General features: G+C 44.6%; 1 long non-coding RNA gene across 1 annotated transcript; it reads right to left on the bottom strand.

Annotated features, from left to right (window-relative positions):
* Nucleotides 1-3,889: 3,889 nt before the first annotated feature.
* On the bottom strand, nt 3,890-22,003 carry LOC141568457 (uncharacterized). The gene is made up of 3 exons (XR_012491588.1): nt 21,795-22,003; nt 9,950-10,027; nt 3,890-4,018 (listed from the first exon to the last, which is right to left on the bottom strand). It is a non-coding gene; the product is annotated as an uncharacterized LOC141568457 (long non-coding RNA).
* Nucleotides 22,004-23,824: the final 1,821 nt, after the last annotated feature.

Raw genomic sequence — 23,824 nt, 5'->3', positions numbered from 1 at the left:
GACCAGGCACAGTTCAAGACAGAAAGAACTGGAAAGTTGAAAGATTGTTTATATTCACAGTTCCCTGGGGACAATACAACATGCCATACAAGGCCATTCAGAGGACACACCAGGGCTGGTCATGAGGCTGAGAGTGAAGCTGAAAGCATGTGCCTTTAGTGTGGCTTCCAAGGAGAGGGACAGTCAGGGTAGTCAGGCTTAGGATTGGCCAGCTCTGTTTCAGAGTGGCACCCCTGCCTCCCAGTATTCACTAGAGAAGCTGGCTGGACCAGGGGGGCTTTTCTTGACCAGTCTGGGTTAATGGAGTTGGAAGGGATTCAAACTGTTCCCAGGTGTACACAATCAGGCTGAACAAGAGAACTGCATGTCAAGGGCCATCAGGATTTCCCAGCCATGTAGGAGAGTGGGGCATGGGGAAGGGAGAAGGAAGAAAGTAGGAAGGCAGGATGATAGAAGGAGAGCAGAGGGAGGAAGAGGACAGGGCGTCCTTGAGCCATACGCAAGTAATGCTGGGCCGCTGTTCAGCAGCACACCTGCTCATCCCAACCTCCAGACACCATTCTCTCTCCAGTTGTGCCACAAGTAGATAATTGCTTTTATTCCCTCCTCCTTCAGTCCATAGAAAACTGTCAGTGTACACAGAACAGCAAATATTTGCTCAGGATATATTGACATTAAAAAAAATGTTAGCAATATTCATCCCGAGGAAGTGACCTGTTTTATGGAATGAATTCTCTGATGTGAGAGTGGGTTGATTGTTGGGTTCTGTGTGAATGGCTGGGGAGTGAGGGGCCAAGTGGCATGCAGGCCAGAGGTCAGGACTGCATTGCTTTGGAAGATGGAGGAGATGGTAAAGCTGTATAGGAGGAGGGATGGAAAAGGGACTAGGGTGTAGAGAAGATATGAGGCACTGTTGTTACCCTGGGGGGAACTTGGGGGAAGAGAAGAGAGATGTTTAAGGAGATATTCATGAAGTTTGAACTATGGTGTCTGATGACATTCATAACCCACGGAATTTTAAGTAAAATCCACTACATTCACCATTGTGACGTGGAGTGGATTCTGTTGAAGAACAAAATGTGTCCCAAATGTGGCCTCAAGATGAGTGAAGAAGAAAGCTGAAGCTCTTTGGAGGTCACTGTCTCTTTTGCGTCATTTTTTATTCTAGTGTCACCCAGTACTACCGTCAAACCCTTAGAACCCACTGGGGCTCCTGCTCAGAGGATGAACCAGCAATTTTCACAGAAATGCCTGGCTAGATGTCAAGTGCAGGGGTGTTGTAAAGAGAAAACTGTTAGCTTCCATGGCTGCTTTGGTTAGGATACAACCAGGTCAAGAAAGTCTATCTCAAATTGGCTTAAATCCCACAGAAATGTGTTAACGAGAAATGGGCATAACGAGACGTCCCAAGGAAGGGCCAGCTCTGGGTGTCATCCATGGGAGGTTCAGACCTTCCCTCATAGTCCCTTGGCTCTCCCTTCTGTGTACCGACATCGTCCTTGGGTGGGTAAGGCAGAGCAGCCAATTTCAGACACCATGTCACAACAGGATATACCTGGTTGAAGAGGGGCCACCTGTTTTTAAAATCGCCTTCTTAGAAGAAAATTAGAAGTGAGGAAAACGCTTACAAGTCTCCAGCACAGTTCTTCTTGTGTGTCACCGGCCAGGATTGGGTCATAGTCATCTTCCTAAGGCCATTACATGTCAAAGGGCAATGGAGTGAACATGACATGGGCGACCTTAACAAATCATCTCGAGTGAAATGTGTGTTGACCCCTGAAATCATAGTGAAAACACAACAGTCTTGACTAGCGGCCTCCAGCCTTGGCCACGCTCAGAACTGCTTAGTGAGCCTTTCGAACATAGTGATACGTAGGCTTTACTACAGAGCTCAGGAGCAAGACTCTCCAGTGGGTGTGGGGGTCCAGCTTTAGATTAAAGGGTCCACGTAAATAAAGGCAGAGCAATTGTCTTTGTTGTAGAGACATTTGTCCTGTATGATCGGTACAAGGACAGATGCAGAGGTGGAAGAGCCAAGAGGCCTCATCCAGCAGCAAATCTATGTAAAGGAAAAATGGAGAGAATGAGTGGAGCCAATAAATTTCCAGTTAATTTATGACTTCACCTAATTCGAGTATGTAAACTTCCTGGGAATTCAAAGGATGAACAGGGGACAGCCTCACTGACTACAGTTCTTGGTGCATCAACAACTTGATGGGCTGAGATGTAGCAGAAACACAGAGAAAGAGAGCTGATCAGTGCAGAGTGTGCTCAAGTTAGCATTTCATAGTGGAAGCAGTTACAAGTCATAAAATGACACCCGGAATGATGCTCTAGAAACATGTCAGCTCCTATAGGTGCTCTGCTCAGAACCCACAACATCGTTCTCCCTCTCCCTCAAAATAAAAGTCCTTTGGAAAGTTACGTGACAGAGCCGCCCTCCCACTCTGGCCCCTATCTTCTTCTCCCACCTCCTTCACCCACTAAACTCGGCCCATGTCAGCCTACTTGCTGTCACGTAAGGATTATGCGATCACTCTTCCTTCTTGGCCTTTGTGTATCTGTTGCATGTCCAGGAGCATCTCCTGCATATCCATGTAGCTCACTCTCCTGCCTTAATTTTTTATCAAGAGTCACCTTCGCAGTGAAATCTTTTCTAACCATCTTATGACAGCACCGAACAACTCCGTCCCCACCACCACGCATTCTTCTCTCTGCTTTACTTTCTCCACGTCACTGTCAAGATTCATGAAAGACATAGGGTTTTAAGTGGACTCATGAGCTAACAAATGAGCTTGCTGTGGTTTCAATGATGCTGATAGAAGGATAGTTTATTACTCACAATAGTAGCTGTAGCCAAGTGACTCATTTCCCTCAGCGGTGTGGAGGTGCTGCTGACATCTAACACTGTGTGACCTAAGGTTTACAATGTGGTGGTCTGATGTACATTATGTGGCGAAAATGCTTCCCACAGTGAGGAAAGGGGGTGCTCGTTCCTTGAGCCCTCATTTCTATCGTGTGAAGTGCAGTGGCTTGAGTTACAGGAGAAAAACCTGAGTCTAGGGAACCTGGATGCATGAGAGCGGGCATGAAGCATCCCACCCTTTCTCCGGTGAGAAGTATTTTCTTTATATTAGTGGATAGTAAACATTCCTTCCTTCCTTTTGAGGGAGCCACTGTGTCTAGATTCCAAGGTGTGTATGTGTAAATGTCTTGAAAAACTAGTGCCTCTGCTTTTCAGGCACACAGCGTGTGAGAGCCTATAGACTGACCCCCCACAGGCCCTTCCTCCCCGTCTCGTGGCCTTCTTCCTCCAGATTGTGAACTCAAGGCATTTCCTATCTGGGGTTAATTCTTGTCTATTTTATTTCTTGATAAAGCAATGCCTGGCATGTAAAGGACATTCAATAAAGGTTTGCTGAATGCATGGCAAAATATACAAGAACAAATCACAATGCCAAAACATAGGCAGGTGATTAAGAAATTAAATACATTCATAAGATGCACTGCTTTACAACAGCAAAATATAATACTGGTTTTTCAAGTAATATTTGATAGCTTAGAAAAAATAGTTAGGCTAAGTAAAAAAAAAAAAGGTTTACCATCTGTAGGTTGAAGATTATTTCAATTTTGTAAATAAATATGCACACATTTGTATAGGAAAACCATGAAGGAAAATGTACAAAAAGTTCCAGAATTTTTAAATAGGCTAATTACAGGTTATCTTTATTCTTTTTCCTTTTTCTTATATATTCCAAATTTTCTGTAATTGTGTGTATTATTTTACTTACCAGGAAAAACCAACATCCTTATTTCAAAGCCTTTATTATTTCATAAAATTATTTTTTTTTTAAGAAGAATAAAGGCAAGAAGCCAGAAGCTACAGGACTGCTTTTAATCGCCTCCGCCAAGCGCAGAAATCCTCTCCACACACCTGAAGCAAGAGATTGGTAGAACTCATGGTGGATAGTTCAGTCAATATTCTTCAGCAAACGGAAAATACGGGTGACCAATGGCACTGAAAGAGAAGGAAAGATACTCATTTATTAACTCAGTCCCACGCTGTTGAAGAGACGGTTTCCAGTGGATGCAGTCAGGATGGGCTAGAAGCCGCACATTTCCAGCCACATCCCTCCTCTACCCCGACACACATCTGTCTGTGTGCCCCCCACATTCACATGGAACAGAAACACCAAGACAAAGGAAGTTTGCTTTAGATCACAGTTTACCAGAGGGAGAGGGTGTAGGAACTGTGACTAAAATGGGGTTGTTTCAACCCAAGTGTAGCTTTTGTCCCTCGGTCAGGACAGTGCTCTCAGAGAGGGGGTCTGCTGCTCTTTTACACACGTTCATTCAACCATACAGGGTCCCCTGTGAAGGGACTTCTAATCTATTGAGGAGATAATATGTGCACCTAAATAACGATATCTGCAAAATGCGATTACTGTTTTCTTATCACTTATCAGAATACTTGTTATTCAGGAATTAGCGTTATTGTTGTTTTCCCCTTTTCTCCCATGTTTTAATTTTCCTAATAAAATGTGTCCTTTTTGACTCAGTTCCATTACAGAGAGCATTCTGGGCAATTCCATGCGGCAGGAGCTGTTGACAAAGGGCCAGGGAGACGGGTGCCACTAGACTTAGGGCCTGGTGAAGATCAGAGACTTGTACGTGAAGGTCGTGGTACAGAAGTGACCTCCCACCTTTCTTCCTTTGTGATGCCTTTTATCGGAATCATGGCACAGCTTGACAAACAAGGACAGTTTTGAGGTCTCTCTTTTGAAACTAAATCTTTATTCTGTAACTAAATTTTATTCCCTGATCTCTCAACTCCCAAACTTTTCTCAGTTTGATTAGTCTTCCTTCTCTTCAACCCTGAGACCCTCCCAATAACTGAACAATGGGCTATGTTGGTGGGTGAGACAAAGTCAAGGAATTAGGGGCCCCCAGGGGCTAGTCTCCTAATGGACAAAGGCGACACTGAGTGTCTTGACTCGAGAAACCAGAGAAACCCAGAGGATCTTATGTGGGTGTATGTGCCGCTGGGGAAACATCAATCACTAACTTTAGGGTCAATTAATTTCAGGACCCATTTACAATTCAGTTTGATGACATTCCACCTCTGAGGAAATGGGATTTGTGATAATAACAACCAAAAAGGCCAACGAAGAGAGAAATTTGGAAGAAATAGATGGTGTCTTGGGAAAGGAATGCCCACTAGGGGGAAATGCCACTGACACTGGGGGAGGAGCTGGAAGCGTGGCCACCTTACAACTTTCCCCCACCTTCGTGCACTAGTCTTCATGGGCCCCTCCTCCATAAAAAATATTGACATTATGACAACTGTTAGGATAAAAATGAACAGAGTCCAGGCTGGATTCATTATTACTAGTCATTATTAATACATCCATATTTTCTCCTGATTTCAAAAACAATTAAAGATGAAACGTTTTCACAGGCCCATTGTAAAGAGTATAAACAGAGCCACTTTAAATTGGGGCCAGACCTGCCACCTCAGGCAGTTCCTGGCACGTCTGATGCCTCAGACCTTTGGGATGTTAATACAGGACAAAACAACTGGTGGAATGGGCCTAAGCCACCTTGTGTCCCAAAGGACTGTCTGCTAACATAACAAGAGAGCGGATGTTAGGACTATTAAGCTGATGACTTGTGGATGAAACACTAAAAACACTTGAGGGTTAGCATCAGCATGTTATGTTACCTGCACTGATAGCAGTGCCTTCCTTCTGTGGATGTCACTGTCCCCCCTCCATTTCTTGTAAGTACCCATTGCCTTGGTCTCCTCATTGGAACATTATTTGGGCTTCTGCCTGAATCAGTGTTTCCTGAATAGCTTTTCTTACTGATCTCAGTAAATGCATGTTGCCTTTCCTTTTGAAAAGCTTTTATTTTTAGATTAGCACCCCTAAAAGTATAGTGAGTGGGTCGTAGGTACTGTGCCTTCCATGTCGAATGGGTAAGTCAGCCCTGAGTGGAAGTATATGAGGCACAGGGATTAAGGCCTAAAAGTCATGAATTCACCATGAGGCAAACTTTGCCCATTTTACTTATGGTTTGTATCCTGGCTCCACTCACATTTCTGTCGGGTCAGAGACTGAGCCCTGGAGTAAACCTCTAGTCTGAGGTCTCCAGGAAGCTCCTGTGTTACTTCTATACCGGATATAAGGCCTGTCTTCTTAATTTAGCTAAGCTTAGTTTCTCTGCGAACCTACATGCTACAGAAAAAACCTGGGAAAAATAAGCTACAGGTCACTTACAACTGGAATTTAAAAAGTAGGAAATTTCTGTTGAGGCCGTCAATTGCTTTCATGTCTTCTGGAGTCAATTCAAAGTCAAAAATCTGAAAGGAAGGAATCGTGTTAAACTCTCCCCCAGGGCAGCTGGCTTCTCCTGGGAACATGAGGACTTTCCCGCTGGGCAGAGGCAAGAAGAGCACCGTGGGAAGCGTCCCCCGCTAGCCCTTCCAGGGGCACCGGCCTGAGGATGCTGCTCCTGGGTTCTCTGCCTCTCCTTTCCTACTCTGTCTCCTCCTTTGCTCTGCTTCACGAAACAAAGGCTTACAACTCAATCCCAAATCTTCCTAAGTGAACTTTTTGCAAGAGAAGAGAAAACAAATCCCTCCCCCTTTCTTTTCCTAAACTAGCGAGATAGTTGGACACTCTGGACAAAGTACCTGCTGACTGGATCAAGCTTTAGTCAGCTTTTCCCTTTCCCAGCACCTCCTGAATTGAACGCAGCCTTGAGCTTTAGAAGGAAGAGTTGACCCCTGCAAAGGGTCCTCCAAGAAGCTATTGACCTGAGGAAAAAGCATTCAGCTGCACAACTGCTCACCCCAACCTCCAAACACCATTCTCTTTCTAGTTGTGTCTTCTCTTCCCTATAAAAGAAAAACCTCTCCGATTGATCTTAGAGACACTTATAGATCCAACGTTCAGAGAGTTCTCCCTTTTGGATAAAGTCTCTCTTACTTAAATCCAGATTTGTGTTTTATTTGGTGATGCATAGCCCCTAATGAAGAGTCTATTAATAGCAAAGCAGACAGCTCTTTGGTGAGAAATATTAAAGCAGAAAGTACATTATTTCACTCAGGAGACAATTTCATGGAAAACTCAGTGCCTCTATCTATCATCTATCTATCTATCTATCTATCTATCTATCTATCTATCTATCTATCTATCTATCCATCTATCTATCTATCTATCTATCATCTATCTATCTATCTATCTATCTATCTATCATCTATCTATCTATCTATCTATCTATCTATCTATCTATCTATCTATCATCTATCTATATCATCTATCTATATCTATCTTCTACCATCTATCTATTTATCTACCTATCATCTATCCATTCATCTGTCATTCATCTTAAAAATATACTCCTTAAGTGGTTTGGTTGTCATGGGGACATCTATTAACATATTGAGTTAAATTAAAAATTGAAATGAGATTTTTTTTTTTCTGATTGCTTTAACAATGAGATTTAGATTTGCCTGTTAGATATTTCCATAAATTGAATGAACTAAATCTATCGTTTCAAGGTTTTAGAGCAAATATATTATAAATAATATGCTTTAAATGTCACCTTTTGTAAATGTTAAACTCATGATGAAATGTAGCTGTCATCTTAAAATGGGATAGACTTTACACAGTTTCTCATGAGGTTTACAACAACCTAAGTTGAGGACCACTGATTGATCTAAGGGACCTGGAGACATGTGAGTGAGAGTCAGTTGGCAGAGTTGGCGGGGTGTGCGGGGGGGGGGGGGGGGTGTTACTTGTTCATTTGTTAATTCAGTCTGCCTATAAACCTATATCTAGTTTGCTACCTGCCAGGATGTCTGCTGGGGAAAAGGTGCTAAAGGATGACCCACAGTGAGTCACACTACATTTGGGTCTCGCAGTCTAGAGAGCACACTGACATATAAAGAACCAATTTTAGTTCAACAAGGAGAAAACTCACTGACAGAGTCAAGCCAGTGCTATGAGATCCACAAAGGTGCTGGGGTGTCCCGATGGTTTAACAAAGCAGCTAATCCTATCTGGATTTGATATTGAAATACGAACATCGTAGGAATGGATCAGTAAAACCAATTATGTGGAAAAGTGTTTGTTCATTTGTTTGTTTTTAAAGGCCTAGTTTCTTTCACAAATAAATTGAGAGAGAGAAAGAAAGGGAGGAAAGATGGGGAGGAGGAAGGGACATATTTTAACATATTTTGAATTACGTTATTTCTACAGATAGATTCCTAGAAGTAAAATAACTCCTGTGAAGAGTATAAATATTTGAATGGTTTCTTGCATAATTTTCAAACCATTTTACAAAAGGGCTATACAATGTCATAAGATCCCAGCAATTGGAAATTGGCAGCATTGTTATTTTTTAAAAGTATTTCTTTTAATTCTGATTTATCCACTTCCTCATTTTCCAGGGCTTTGCTTTTTCTCTGGCTTGTCCCTTCACCACTCTAACTGCCATGGAGAGATTCCCCATCAACTCCCTGTCATGAAATCCCATACCTTTTCCATCCTTGGTTGGACTGGTTGCTCCCAGCCGAATCAACCCCATGACTCACGCAAACCTTTTCAACCCTCTTTGGCTTCCCTGACACCACACACTCCTCATTTTCTCTCTCTGTGTCTGCCAACTGCTATTCAGTCTCCTAACCAGTGCCCCTTTGCCTGACCCTTAAATGCTGACTTTCCTGCCCTCTTCCTTCTCATTCTATGAACTTTCCCAGGAGAGGCAGTCCATTTCTGTGAGTAAAATTGCCACCCGTGAAGCCAAACTCCAAAATCTATACCTTTCGCCCTGACTGCCTTTCTGAACAACACTGCCACCTACCAACCCAGCATTTCCACTAGGACGTCTCCTGGGACCCTCACACCCACCTCTGAATAACTGAAATCACACTCTTCCCACTCCACTCAACCTGTTCCTTCTGTGGCATTTCTTATTGCAATAAAAGGAGCAGACATCTGTATAGTTGGCATCAAGCTAGAAACTTGGGAACTGTTAACTAAGGAAGAGGGTGTGGAGAGCAGAAAGCAGGGAAGCCCCAGTGGGCACGGGCTCACTTGGTGGCAGACGGGCTTGTACTTGAGCCCTGGCTTGTTCAGGACCATCCCCAGCTGCTTGGAATTGAAGTTGGACATGCCAATGGACTTTGCCAATGGAAAGGAAAGTTTGGCCCTTTCCTTTCACATTGAGCTTTTTAAAAACTGGAAATCCATTTTAACACGTATAACAACTGACTGAACCAAACCGTTTTCTCAGTGGGATATATTATTTCCTAATGTACTTTATTGCTGTGTATACATATCTGTGCCCTTGAGTCTGTAACATGCACACCCAGGACAATAAAGAGACTATAAGTGCTTTTAAATTCTCTGGCCTCCCTGCTCTCTTCCATGGTGACTATTTTGCTATTATGCACATCCCAGTTCCTTAAGAAATGGTGTCACAGTCAAGGGCAAAGGGGAATGCGCAGGTTTCCCACTAGTAGGTTTTCCAGCTTCCTCTTTCCTAGGATGGTGAGACAGGTGCATGGGGTGGGCGGGCTGCATGCTCCTTCTGCAGCCCACCCTCCCGCTAAGCAGACAGCAGTGTCCCTCTGTTTGCTTGTCTGTCCTGGGGTGGGGCTCTGACTCCTCCAGGGTTTGCTTCTGAAGATGTCCCATTTAGGGCTCACAGGCTCAACCTTTCCTCTCTTTAGGACCATAGAAGTTTAGATTAAATAAAAATAGACCTCCCGGTCATCCCATTCAAGTCCTTTGCTTTACAGATGAGAATACCGAGGTACAGAGGAGTTTGACGATGTGTCTGAGGGCAGACAATGGATGGGGCGAGAACCCATTTCTTCTGACACCCATCCAGTGGTGGCCACCTTGTTGCAGTGCCTTTGGGTGGCAGTAGCAGCACTTACCTCCCATGTGTCACACAAGTCCGCTGTCTCTAAAATAATTTTCCCACTGGCATCCTTTGGCATAAGCTCCTCCCCAGGCTGGAATACAGAGAGGAGAGAGGATGAACTAAAGATTGTTGTTGGTTTTTTTTAAGAATGACCTTCCTGGTGCCCAAGGAGCTTAGTGACACAGCTTCAAGAGGCTGTGATTACAAATCTGAGTGTGTGTGTGTGTGTGTGTGTGTGTGTGTGTGTGTGTGTGTGGTATAAGAGAAGATGGGGGGAGGAAGATGAAAATCACCGGTGCTTGGGTTTAACACCCTTGCTTCTGAAGAAGTAAGTCAAACCCAGGGGACAGGAGGGTGGGATTGAATACAAACAGCCCAAGAAGGGCCTGGCACAGTCGCAGTGGTTTGGAAGGATTCGTGGGGCCTCCATTTCACCACCTCTGACTTTGCATTAAGAGGGATAACAAGCTACTGATTCTGGGGCGTCAGAGGTGATGGTTCTGAGGGTGGATTATCTCTCCTCATCATCATCACTACTTTGGTTACTTCATATATATAGTGAATGCTTACCACATATTTTAAGTGCTTTACATGCATTATTCTTTAATTCCTCAACAACAAGCCCAGAAGGCCGGCCCGGTGGCTCAGACGGTTAGAGCTACATGCTCCTAACTCCAAAGGCTGCCAGTTCGATTCCCACATGGGCCAGTTGGCTCTCAACCACAAGGTTGCCAGTTCAATTCCTTGAGTCCCGCAAGGGATGGTGGGCAGTGCCCCCTGCAACTAAGATTGAACATGGCTCCTTGAGCTGAGCTGCCGCTGAGCTCCCGGATGGCTCAGTTGGTTGGAGTGCGTCCTCTCAACCACAAGGTTGCCGGTTCGACTCCCGCAAGGGATGGTGGGCTGCGCCCCCTGCAACTAGCAACGGCAACTAGACCTGGAGCTGAGCTGCGCCCTCCATAACTAAGACTGAAAAGGACAACTTGAAGCTGAATGGCACCCTCCACAACTAAGATTGAAAGGACAACAACTTGACTTGGAACAAAGTCCTGGAAGTACACACTGTTCCCCAATAAAGTCCTGTTCCTTCCCCAATAAAATCTTTAAAAAAAAAAAGCAAGCCCAGGTAAGTCCCATGACTCTCATTTCTCACATGTTTACTATCTCACCTGGGCTGCTCCTCCTGCACTCGTCTGCTCCTGAGTCAAGGTCACTCTGCTCTTTGTTACAAACTTAGCAGCTTGACACTAATATAGGGAGACAGGTTAAATGGCGATCATAATACCGCATGTTGCATAAGGAGGCAGAGGACATATAGAATCCTAGGAGAACATGTGAAAGCAGGCAGCTAACCCAGCCCAAGTGTGTTAGAGATGCAGTGACCTCTGCATGGTTTTATGATGCCTTCTGAATGTTCAAGAATTGTATGAAAGTGTATTTCATTCAGCAATAAATACGTATTGAGTAGCTATAACGTGAAATACACGGTTGTAGACATTATGAACAAAACAGACCACAACACTTCTGCCCTCGTGGAGCTTGCTTTCCAGTAGTAAGCCAATCAACTAATTAATATATAAAATGAACACCACGTTCTGTGATGAGAAATACTGGTCAAGAGGAGTATTACTGCAGATGGTCACTATGTATGAAGAGAGTGTGCTGAGATATTTCTTGATCTGTATTACAGACTCTTCCTGTGAGAACCTCCCCCTCCTCCATTTCTCACTTTTCTGGATATTGGTCCACGTTTTCCCCACTGAACTTTCTCTCCTATTTCCTGTGAAAGCCTGGTCTGAACACTAACTGTGAAACATGGTACCCAAGTCCTCAAGAAACTGAGTGAGATTTGTTCTCTCAGAGAAAAGCCCACTATCAGCATCACCCTTGTAGCTCCATCTTCTGGGTTTCACTTGCTGGGACACGCGTGCTGGGTTTTGTCTCAGGGCCCAGCAGATAGAACGATGGAATGAGGAATTTCTTCTTTCCCATACTGAGTCAGTTACCCCGTAGGGAAAAGGGGTGTCCTAGCCCTTCAGTATCAAGTACTATCTAAGAAAAGGCAGGATTGTTTTAAAGCATTTTGGTGGAAGAAAAGACTAATAATTATTGGTACAAAGACTAAGAAGGGTTGGATGGAGTCCAAGTTATTCTGAAAGGAGGTTTAACGAAAGAGAGGACAAAGTTCAGTTAGGTTTCTGTGATTCCGAAGGAAAACATGACTCGAAGTAGTGAGAAAAGTATTCACATTGCATGGGAATAAAATGTCAAACTCGTACATAATCCTCCCTGAAAAGATGGGGCTCCATTGTGAAGCAACAAGGAAAAACTGCCCAGTGGGCTGGGAACTCTGTTTATCCTGACTTCACCACCCATGAAAAAAGAGCAGATGCAAAAATGGCCGTCAGGGCTCTTCACAGGACTCCTGGAGCATTTGGTGAACTCCGTGCCTCTTGTCACTGGAACATGTGAGCAGGGTCATCTGCAACAACCTGCCCTCAGTCCCGGGCCAGGCCCCACCCCAGCCGGGCCGTGGTGCCGTGGGCCTCCACATGGCTCCTGCTACTGAGACAGTAGGCCCTCGTCAAGTTCTCAGCTAGGAGAGCATCTGAGTCACACAAAGCTTGAATCCCAGCTGAGGTTCTCCCAGAATGGCATGGGACTCCCTCCTTCTCACCACCTGGGTCTCTGCTGCAGTGTCACCTCCTCAGAGAGGTCTCCTCTGCATCACGCGAGTCACAGTAAGGCTTCTCTCCACCTCACACCTCTGTTTTAATTTCTTCAGAACAATTGGCCACTCTCGGAAATAATATTATTTACTCATTTATTCGCTGGTGTGTTTTCAGACATATTACGTCATTCAACACTGTAACCCTTGCACCCAGTAAGGCTCCCTAGCACGGGGCTGGTGCTCAGTAAATATTTGTGCAATGAATGAAATTGAGCTCTGTGCAGTCACTTTTGCTAGTTTTTAGTTATTCTCTTACTGTTCTTAGAGCCTGTGAGCCCCAAACTGCCTCTTTAAGTCCTTATGAGAAGTTGCACCCAAAACTATGCTTGGCTCTGGGAGACTGACAGGTCCATCTAACTGGGGAACAGAGTAACACATCTTTCACCCCTCTCCTCAAGGCCAGTACTGACAATATCACTGACAGTTTTCAGCAGGTATAGCTGTGCCCAGCTGAGGGACAAATCTAGTCAAAGAAAACAGCAACACAGTAGGCTGGCGTGTCCGGTGACCACAGGAACAAAACACACAAGGGCCAGACAACTAAGTTCACTAACCTAATTCTCCTACCTTTCGTAAGTGGGCTGGTCATGACCATGTGCGAGACAGCAGCCCTAAGGAGTTCCCAAGATTGCAGGAGACATTTTGAGGGTACAACTCTACCTAGGAGCCAGTCAGGAAGAAAGAAAGCATGCTGATTTTTTAAACAGAGGAAGTCTAAATTGAATATTCAAATGGTGGGAACATGTGGGAAGCCAACCAGGGAAGAAATGATGACACCAGAGGTTAGTAGAAACAGGCAGCCACTGCTTGCTGCTCGTGTAGGTGAAGAAACAAAAGAAAAGGACAGTAGGGAGCCCAGAACTGGGGGGGGGGGAGAGGAGGAGTCCCGCTGGCAGGAGCTGCAGCCACCGCAGGCCCGAGGGGTGGGAGCTGTAACTACTGACAAGATGGAAAGTGCTGTTGCATTCCTCAGAACAGGAGAGGAAAACACCCTGACTTCTCCCTCAATTTCTAGTTCCTCAACACCAAACCCAGCTGGAAACCAGTAGACAGGGAAGCCAGGACACAGCCTGCAGAGGGCAGGCCTCCTGGCTATAGCCTCAAGAAAAGGTGAAAAAGGGTCTGAGGGCCAGTAGTGTAATGTCAGTCAGCCCTCCTGTTGCTGTTCCAGTGTCCAAATTTGGGTATTGATGAAATATAGCTTTCTTTGGTACTCCACGCAGATGGGGCCAGAACAGCACACGTTGTTGTGGTTGTTTTCTTTCTTTTTGTTTTTATTAGTTTCATGTGTACAAAACAATGCAATGGTTAGACATTTACACCCCTCACAGAGTGATAATCCCCCTCCCCCAATTTATTACCCGTCTGACATCGTAAATAGCTGTTAGAGTTCCATTGACTCTATTCCTTATGCTGTACTCCATATCCCATAACTATATATATTAAATTATAGTTGACATTCAGTATTATTCAGCTTCAGCTTCAGGTGTACAGTGCAGTGATCAGGCATCTACACCGTCCTTGTAGTGGTCTCCCTAATAAGACAAGTGCCCGCCTGACACCCTACAAAATCTTTACATTATTGATTATATTGCCCAAACTGTCTTTCATATCCCCATGGCAATCTTGTGGTTACCAATTTGTGCTTTCTAATCCCCTCACCTTCTCCGTCATCCCCACCTCCTCCTAACAAGCAACCATCAGTTTTTCCTCTGTATCTCTGAGACTATTTCTGTTTAGTTTGCTCATTCATTCAGTTCTTTAGATTCCACATACAAGCGAGATCATATGGTATTTGTCTTTCTCTGTCTAACTTATTTCACTTAGCATAATGTTCTCTAGTTCCATCCATATCATTGCAAGTGGTAAGATTTCTTTCTTCTTTATGGCCAAGTAATACTCCATTGTGTAAATGTGCCACAGTTTCTTAATCCAGTCCTCAACCGATGGACATTTTGGTTGTTTCCATGTCTTGGCTATTGTGCATAGTGCTGCAATAAACATAGGGGTGCATATATTTTGTTTGAATTCGCATTTTGGATTTCTCTGGATAGATACCTAAGAGTGGAATTGCTGGGTCATAGGATAGTTGCATGTCCAATTTCTGAGATACATCCATAGCACAGCAGGTTTCTTAAATGTAGGAGTGTGAACTATGTGGAGTAACTAGAATATGTTGAATCTTGCTCTTGAAGAACTGCTAGAATTCTTCTGCACTCACAAAAGTCAGGTCACCTGTGCTGAAAGTTAGGCTTAGCACAGGTAGGGCTACATAACATGTCCTAACCATATTCAGTTCAGCAAATATTTACTGAGTATCTCTTACATGCAAAAGACTGTTTCTAATTTTATTTTGAGGTCAAGTACATAGGAACAAGTGTGAGAGTTTTGAAATTTGCTTTTGTGGGGCTGTATCCTTAAATCCTTCCCTGACATTAAAATAACAGCAGCCTTCTTTGAAACAAGGACATAGGAGTAATTATCACTGGATTTTGAAGCCCCTGGTCCCAGGCAAAAACTTCTTCCCAACCCCAGCCTAGAAGTCCAAGGAGTATGCTGTGGATTACACATGCTGCAGAGGCATCAGGAATGTGAGTGCTGATGGCTCTGCCATCTGTGGGTTATAACACGCTTGGCCAGGGGAGCCCAACAGACCGAATGTCTGGGTTTTCTAAGGTGCAAGCAGGAGAAACCCAAGCAGAATACATTGGTCCTGTTCATTGGGCAGGCTGAAATCAAGGCACAGGAAGGCTGAGGAAGCTGGGTATTGCATGGCAGGTGCCAGAAAACGGGGAGCTATATAGCAAAAGAATACCAGAATCCACATAGGAGCCTCCTTGACTGTAAGATTAAATACTGAGATGTGAAACTCCACAAAGCCACACAAATAAGGTGAGGAAGCTATTAGCTGAACAGGTCCCAGAGATGGTGAAGAGCAAGGACGGGTTTGAATTTTAACCAGCCAGAGTGGAGAATCCTTGTTGAACACGTGTGGAATTCAGTATAGAGCCTAGAAGATTAATAATGTAAATTCTAGAGGAACTACAAAAAAGGGAAAAAGAGATAAGCTAATAAGATAAGAATGAAGCTAAATATACAACTAATAGAGTGTTAATAAAAAAGAAAGCAGAAAAAGAGAACAAAAGGAACAAAGAACAGATGAGACAAACAGAAAACAAACAGTAAGATGGTAGATTTAAACTCAAGAGTATGAGTAATTATACTAGATATAAATGGTTTAAACCCTCTATTTAAGAGTCAGAGATATTCAGACTGGATAAAAAGCAAAATCTCTTACATGCTATCTACAAAAAACAAACAGATAACACTGTCTCTATTCACAGATGACATGGTTATCAATATAAAAATTCCAAAAACAATGTTTTAAACTAATAGAACTAACATGTGAGTTTAGTAAGGACATAGAATACAAAGTCAGTATTTAAAAGGTTAATGGCATTTTTATATACTAGCAATAAAAGTCAGAAATTGAAAAATTTTAACGTTTCATTTACTATTATATTAAGAGACAAAATATTTAGGAACTAATTAAAAAACATGTGCAATATTTGTATGCGAAGATATACACAATATTGGTGAGATAAATTAAGAATACCTAAATAAATGGAGAGATATACTTAATATTGTTAAGAGGGCAGTTCTTCCCAAAATGTTTCTCTAGATTCAATGAAATCCTGCTGAAAGTTCCAGCACTTTTTTTTTAGAAATAGACAACCTGATTTTCAAATTTATATGGACAAGTAACAGAATTGGAATAATGAAAACTATTTTGAAAAAGAAATAATTTGGATGATTCAAACTACCTTATTTCAAGAATTACTATATAATAATTAAAACAGTGTGGTATATTTAAAAAATAGGTATATAGACCAATGGAGCAGAATAGAGTCCAGGAACAGATGGACACATGTATGGCCAATTGATTTTCCATAAAGGTGCCAACATAATTCTAGGAGAAGGGAAAGTTTTTCACACAAATGGTGCTGAAACACTTAGACATCTTTTCATCCAGGGGCAGAAGCTTCCCAACTAGTGTCCCAGCCGCCAGTCCTGTCCCTCTTCCAATCCATACCCACACAGCAGTCAAGCTATCTCTCCGAGACAAGCAGTCAAGCTATCTGTCCCCTTTGAGTCCTTCACTGGCTTCCCACTGTCCTCAAGAGGAAGTCGTTCTCCTAAGCATGCAGCCTCTTTCGGACCCACCTCTTGAGCCTCATACCTTGGCCTTTCTCCCCTTGCACTCTGTATTCTAACTGTATCGAACTACTTTCGGTTCCCCATCTTTGCTGTGCCCCACTGTGCCCCTAGGAAGTTCCTCTGTCTGACTTACAAATCTTCTTCACCTGTCCTTCAGTATAATGCTGTGGTACCACCTCCTCCAGGGAGATCCCCAAGATAGTCCAGGACTAGGCAGGGACCACTCTGCTCACCCCTAACTTTAGTACTTGTCATACTTTATTGTAATTGCCTATTGACTCGTCTGTCTCTGTGTCTCTTATGAGGACAGGTGCTACATCTTGCTAATTGTGTCCCCAGCCTCTAACACAGTTCCTGCTGCACAGTAGGGCTCAATAACTATGCACTGAATGTTGTCATGTAGTCATCGCCTGACCTTCATACCCCACAACTAAAGAGAACAGGTATTTCCCAAACATGGAGCTCCTCTAAGGGATGTGAAGAGCTGTCTGTATTCCTTGGTAAAACATGAATCGATCCTCGCTCTATCTGAGGTTCACAGTCAGAATCCCTAGTGGCAAGTTCTAGCTCCACAGTTAGACTCACGGGGAATCCTGTGAGGAAAAGGGAGTTTGAGTGAAATGAAACATTTCAGCCTAAAGTAAACAATGATGAAATAGCGATAATTAATCATTTTAGATATTTGAGGGTTTTTTATACAGTCTCCCAATCTGTTATTCATCCTCACTTCGGACAGGATAAGAAGAGCTTATTTCAGCCAGAAGGATTTCAGGTGGACACAAGGAAAGTGGTCCTGGCGGAAGGATTGTAAAGGCAAGTTCAGTGTCCTCTCTTGTAGGGGTGATGGGCTGGTCACACGGCCCTCTGTGCAATGCAAAGGGAGCTTTCCTAGTATCTAGAGACATAAAAATATTAAACAACTCTCATGCCCAGGGGAAAGAGTCCACTGAATAGATAAGCTGCATTCACTCCACCGACCTTCTTCACCAATATTTGCTGAAACAAAGCAAAATAAACTTCCACATAAGGTCTAGTGTACAGGACTTCCCAGCGCATTTTACTCACTGCTTCCCTCTAGTGTGTGGCCATGACATTACAATAGCCCAGGATTCTGACCACCGACAGACAGGAAAGAGTTAGAGCACACTAGAGACCACTTCCAAATTCCTTCCAAGGAGCTTATTTCACAGATGAGGAAACTGAAAGGCCAGGTGTCTTGCCCAAGGTCACAGAGCTAGTGGCTGGCAGAGATGACTAGACTGCAGCATTTCTGTCTTCCATTTTGTGCCATCTCAGCAGTTAATAGGCAGGCAGGCGACAGTGTGGGACTAAGGGTTCCACGAAGGAGGCACCCTGCTCCCTGTTAGGCTTTCAAAATTCAACTATCCAGTAAAGCACAGTGCTTGCCCTCTAGAAATTTGTGATCTAAACCAGAGAGAAGGTTATGACATAGCTCCAGTAAAACGCAATCCGATTTCATGCAAGCAGAGTCCTTGTGGGAGACAATCTGCATATTAAACCAGCAAAGCTGGAGAGTTAGCAGAGGCCAAGTAACAGGGCTGTTGTGCTAAACTGAGGATTCCTAATTCAATCATGGCAAGATGGATGGCTCTTGAAGGGTCTTAAGCAGAGAACTATGGACTGCTTTCGCATTTAGGAAGGCCACCCTGACTGAAGCTGAAGGACAGCAGGACTGGAGACAAAAAGACAGGCAAAGTTTTATTTTGGTAATACACAATATGTGCCATAAGGCCTTAAAGACTCCTCATTTTCTAGCTTAAAGAACTAAGGGCTCGACAGTGTTATCAAGCTTTATAGAGGACACAGGAGAAGGATCGAGAAGGTTTGTGAGGTCAGAGAAATAACCGTTTCATTTCTGGACATACTGAGTTTGAAGGCCCTACAGGACATCCAGATGGAACTATCCAGTCAACAATTAGACAGGCAGGCCTGGAGCTCAGGAGCAAAGTTTAGTTTTCAGCTACACAGAGGGTGCCAAAAATAAAATGTATACACATTTTAAAAAAGGAAAATTGTATTAAAATTGTAATACTCAATATATACCAACAACAAACGATGAATACAAGTCACGTTTGACGTCTGCAATTACAAGAGGTGCTCAAAGTGGTTACAATCAGTGTCCAGACACTTCTGATCATGGCAAACTATTGCTTGAGCAACGTTGACCGGTGTCCACTTGTACACATTTTTTTACACCTTCCCCCGCCCCCCCGGTAGACTAGCTGAGCCTTGGGGGTACATGGGACTGCCCAGGGAGGTCGTGTGTGATGAGAAGACAAGAGGGTGACCGGTGAGTCCCCACATTATAGGGTGGCCAGAGACCACGTTTGAGAGGAGAGTCAGAGGATAGCAGTAGGGTCTCACATCACAGAAAAGAGGCAAACAATTGCAAGGAAAAATGCGCTAAACACTGTCAAATGTTGCCCTCCCCTCAAAAAGTAATGTCAATAGTGCTGATGGGTCAGGTAAAGCAAGGAGAGAGAAAAATCTAACATGAAGTTCGCTGATGTCCTTAAGAAAAAGAATTGTTTTCTCAAAGAGGAGAAAGCCAAGGGGGTAGATCCAAGAGAGGATGGAAGGACAGGGAGTAGAGATATTGGCCACAGACTTTTTCAAGCACTTTTGCCAGGAAGAGAAATGAGAAAAGGATCGGTTCTCTTGCTCCTTTGAAGAAAACTTGCTTTTAACTAACAGTTGCTTTTTAAAGGGAAGTACAGTCCTGGACCGATAGGAACAATTCATGAATACCATTTTCATCTGTTACTCTTCCTGTAAAGTATTTATCTTTTACAAGTGGAAATGGTTTTACTCCCAAGATGTCACTCTTTCCTGTTTGGGCCACAGGCCAGCCTGAGACAGGCTGCAGTTATGTGCCCATCGTAGAGGTAAAAACCACATTGCACAGTCAACAAGCTGAGGCTCTGAGCCCCTCTTGGTTTTTACTCTCCCATAAAGGAAATTTTAAGCACAGCACAGACTCAGGTGCAGGATGCCTCTTAGTTAATATTATCAGACACAGGGAAGAAACTGAAGTAGCAACAATGGACTGTCTTGACCTTGGAAAGTGTGTCAAATGATATCAAGTGCCCCATTACTTCCAACAGCTCACAAGAGATAATATGTATGAACCTACTTCTGATGCTTTCTGGAACAATAGAGCATCTTTGCTGACTAGGGGTAAGCATAACTGTAAGAGGTATATTTCAAGAACTGGCACCAATTGCAAACCAACTGTCCACCTCTTCCCAGAAAGGGAATAGGTGCTGACGTTTTTCTTTCCCCAAACACCACTAATGTTCTAGGTCAAGAGTGGGAAGATAGGATAGGGGAGGGGGATTTAACTGGTCGAGGGAAGAACGAAGAGCGTTTCTAGAATCATCCAGCTAGCATCAATCTTAGAGGCCAACCAGATAACACTCTTGACTCACTAAGGCCAGTGGAGCTGGGCGTCCTCTGGAGCTCACCCAGCAAGTCAGTGGCAGCGCTGAGATTATAGCCCAGGTGACTGGTGCTTTTTGCAAACTGTCACACTATCCAGAGAGGCAGTGCCATCTAGTGGTACACTGGAGGTGGTTCTGGAGCCAGACTGCCAAATCCCAGCCCTGTCACTGACTCGCTGTGACTTGGGGCAGCTTCCCGAAACTTTCCTTCATCTGCAGTAAATCGGATGAGCTACTTCCCCTCCTGGGCAACACTGCATGGGAGAGCTAGGACGTGTGAATAACTTCAGATGGGACAGTTATTCATCATATCAACGGCACTCAATGAGTGTTAACTTGACGTCACTGCCTCTCTGAGACACTCGAGTCCAACAGTTGGACAACGACTCTAACAGCAAAGAGCCTGGGGTTGTGTAAGGAAGACGACAAGTTTAAAAGCTGCAAAAGCGCAGTAATCATTAACCTTTGCTGCAGGGCAGTGGCAGCCGTCAGCGACTCCCAGGAAGAATTGAACTGGCAGGCCTAGTTGCTGTCCTTGGGGCTACACAGGCAGCCCCCTCAGGGGTCTTCAAGGTTGAGGGAAGAAGGCCAAGCACAAACACCCTGGGAGCATGGCAGGCAGCCAGCAGACCCTCCGGGGAGGGGATGGGGGGCATGTGATCTGAGCCAGCTGGCAGGGCCTGGTGTCAGCAAAGCTCAGGGCTGGAGATGGAAGGGGGTGGAGGGAGGTCTGGGGAACTAAGAACAGCCAATAATAGCCCTGAACAGCCTGTGGGCCAGACTCTGTTTTCCTGCTTCCAGATCTAGGATAGGTCCCTGGGAGAGAATCTGCAAGGAAGTCAGCGAACATCAGAGCCCCACAGGTCACAGGTCCCCTGGTGATTGGCTCCCACCGCCCACCTGTCAAATCTGAAGTCATTTTGCTGAAAAGACAATAACCACACCAGCCAATATTGTGAGAGTGCTATCATCTGAATATTATGCTCCCCAACGTCATTTTCCATACTCTCTAAGTAATCGCCTTAAAATGGACTTTTTATCAGTTTCTGTCAGTCCACTTCGATATGCCTGAGAAGTGTTAGACTGTAAAGCTCAGTAGAAGAACAAAATACACTTCTAAACTTGTCCCTTCTCATCAAGCATGCTTTGTCTTCATTCATTCATTCGTTCATTCATTCATTCGGTGAATACCGCATGAGAGCTCTGTGTCAGGCACATAAAGAGGGTGGGGGGAAAAAAGAGAAGGTGGACACATAGAGCACCTGCCTGCACAGAGGGCTTGTGTACCGGGGGAGACCATGCAGTGTGTGTATGTCTGAATTTAGGGTCCCTAGAAAGACCCAGAAACAGAGAGCTCCATGCAGAAGGTTTGGGGAGAATATTCTTGGAGGATACAGCTGTGAGGAAATGAGGAAGGCAAGATGGAGCTGAGGGAGAAGCAGACCTACAAAGCAGCTGAAGCCTTGGCTATTCCTGTGAAGAGCTCTGGAGTGCGATGGTCTTGCTGAGCTGTCGCAGGTGGAGGCAGGGGGCTGCTGGGTCTTCGGATACCAGCATCAGGGGTCCTGGCCGTGAACGCCTCTGCCGGGTGGGCAATTTCCTGCTTCCAGGGGCAATTCCCAGTGTGGGGCATAGCTGAGAACCATCCTGCCAGCTCAGGATGTCTAGAATTATAGACAAAAGTCATCACACACGGTGGCCTCCCCCTCACACTTCATGAAGAGCAATGGCCCAGGCAAATGGGACGGACTTACCAGGACCTTAGAAAATTCCAATGAGTAGGGCAGCCAACTAGCATATCCCTCCAGGCAAATGAGAAGTCAGATAGCCTGATCTAACGCTTCCCTGGCTCTGAGCGCTTCATCACCCAGCAGAGCAGCTATTGCCTCATGAACCTTCTGATTGTGACCACTACAGTTAGAAGAGCAAACAGCAGCTGGAGAAGGAAACACCACCTAGTCACCCAAACGGTGAAGATGGGGCCTGCAGTGCCCACAGATGGTACTTACCTGGGCAGCAAGTTGTCAGCTAATCCCACCCAAGTGAGCCTGGTTGAGAGTCCGGCTGTGTGTTAAACCAGCACTCAGGGGAAGGGGAGCCAGACTAACCCGTTTAAGTAGTTAAACCTCTCAATGGCAGCCACCCAGTGCCCCCTTTCTTTTTTCTGCTGAGCAGCAGTCTGAGAATATGATAGAGTCCAAGCAGACTAGTCTGTAGCACCTGAATGTGTGAGGGGAGGGTGCTGGGCGGGGGCGGGGGCGGAGGCGGAGGTGGGGTGCGAGGGTGCAGAGAGAGAGAGCGCTGTGTTCCTATGGCAAATATGTTGGTGAGCAGAGCTAAGTCCCGCGGAAGAACGAGCTGTCAGGGGAAGAGCAGGGGTTAGAAGCGATTCAAAATTTGTCTAGTGCACTCCCTCATTTGATAGAAAAAGACACTAAAACCCAGAGAGAAGAGTTGACTTGCCCAAGGTCACACGGCTAACTTATGACAGAAGTCACATTAAAACTTAGATTTCCTGATTTCCATTCCAAGTTTCTATCCACCTCTTCAAAGAAAATGGAGGAAAAGGAGAGAAGTAGGTGACAAAGCAAGTGAAGAGATAAAACTAGAACTGAAAAGAAAAGGGTGAAAAATTAAACTGGGAAAGAGATACAAACAGGCAAAGCACAAATACTCATAAAAATTGACGCTGATGCTAAAATTCACGTACACAAGAGGAGCACTGAAGCTAAATTCCCAAATTTTCACTTTTATGTTTAAGCAAATGAATACATGATTTGCCACTATTGTAGTGAAGTGGGTCGCTGGGACCAAAAATTAGAGACCAAACAGCTGCCTGGGACCTGGGGCAGGGAGGGATGTCTGCTTGTGCTCACATCTCAGCCCACAGGTGGGGTCAGGAGGGCACAGTCAGAGCTGGTACCGGAACCAGAGAAGGGGAGGGAATCTGACCCCAGGGTCCACATCCCATCCCTCCTCCGTGGTGCTCAATGCCACTGACACTTCTGGCTGTCCCAGACCTGGCGCGGGGGGCGAGGGTGTGAGGTGGCTTCGCTGCCAGGTTATCTCATTTTCCAAACATTAGTGATGAATCTATTTTGGGTTGGCAAGTGAAACAATTACATTCTTGGTGGCAAGTTCACTTAGTGCTAAGTGAAAAATCTGACTCTGCCAGACAAGAGAGACTCGTGTCATTACTCACATCAGGGTCCCCACAAGCCTGCTGTCGCTGTCCTCACCCACCTCCATTCCTTGAGCTGACTCATTCTTCGTCTCATTTCTCTGTGCAGAGTTTCCGGAAAGGGTGCACTGGGGGTTCAGATGGGAAGGAAAGTCATTTATGTGTTGGTTACCCAGGAAATTTAAAATATGCCATAGGACTAGGGCACAAAGAGTGAATTTGTTTCCTGTGATGTTCCTGGATCCTAAAATTACTGGTGAAATAATGTCAGAAACAGGTTGGTGCAAAAGTAATTGC

The sequence above is a fragment of the Rhinolophus sinicus genome, linkage group LG02, assembly GCF_036562045.2.
Source record: "Rhinolophus sinicus isolate RSC01 linkage group LG02, ASM3656204v1, whole genome shotgun sequence".
In the NCBI taxonomy this organism is placed as follows: domain Eukaryota; kingdom Metazoa; phylum Chordata; class Mammalia; order Chiroptera; family Rhinolophidae; genus Rhinolophus; species Rhinolophus sinicus.
This window is presented reverse-complemented; position numbering and strand designations above follow the sequence as displayed.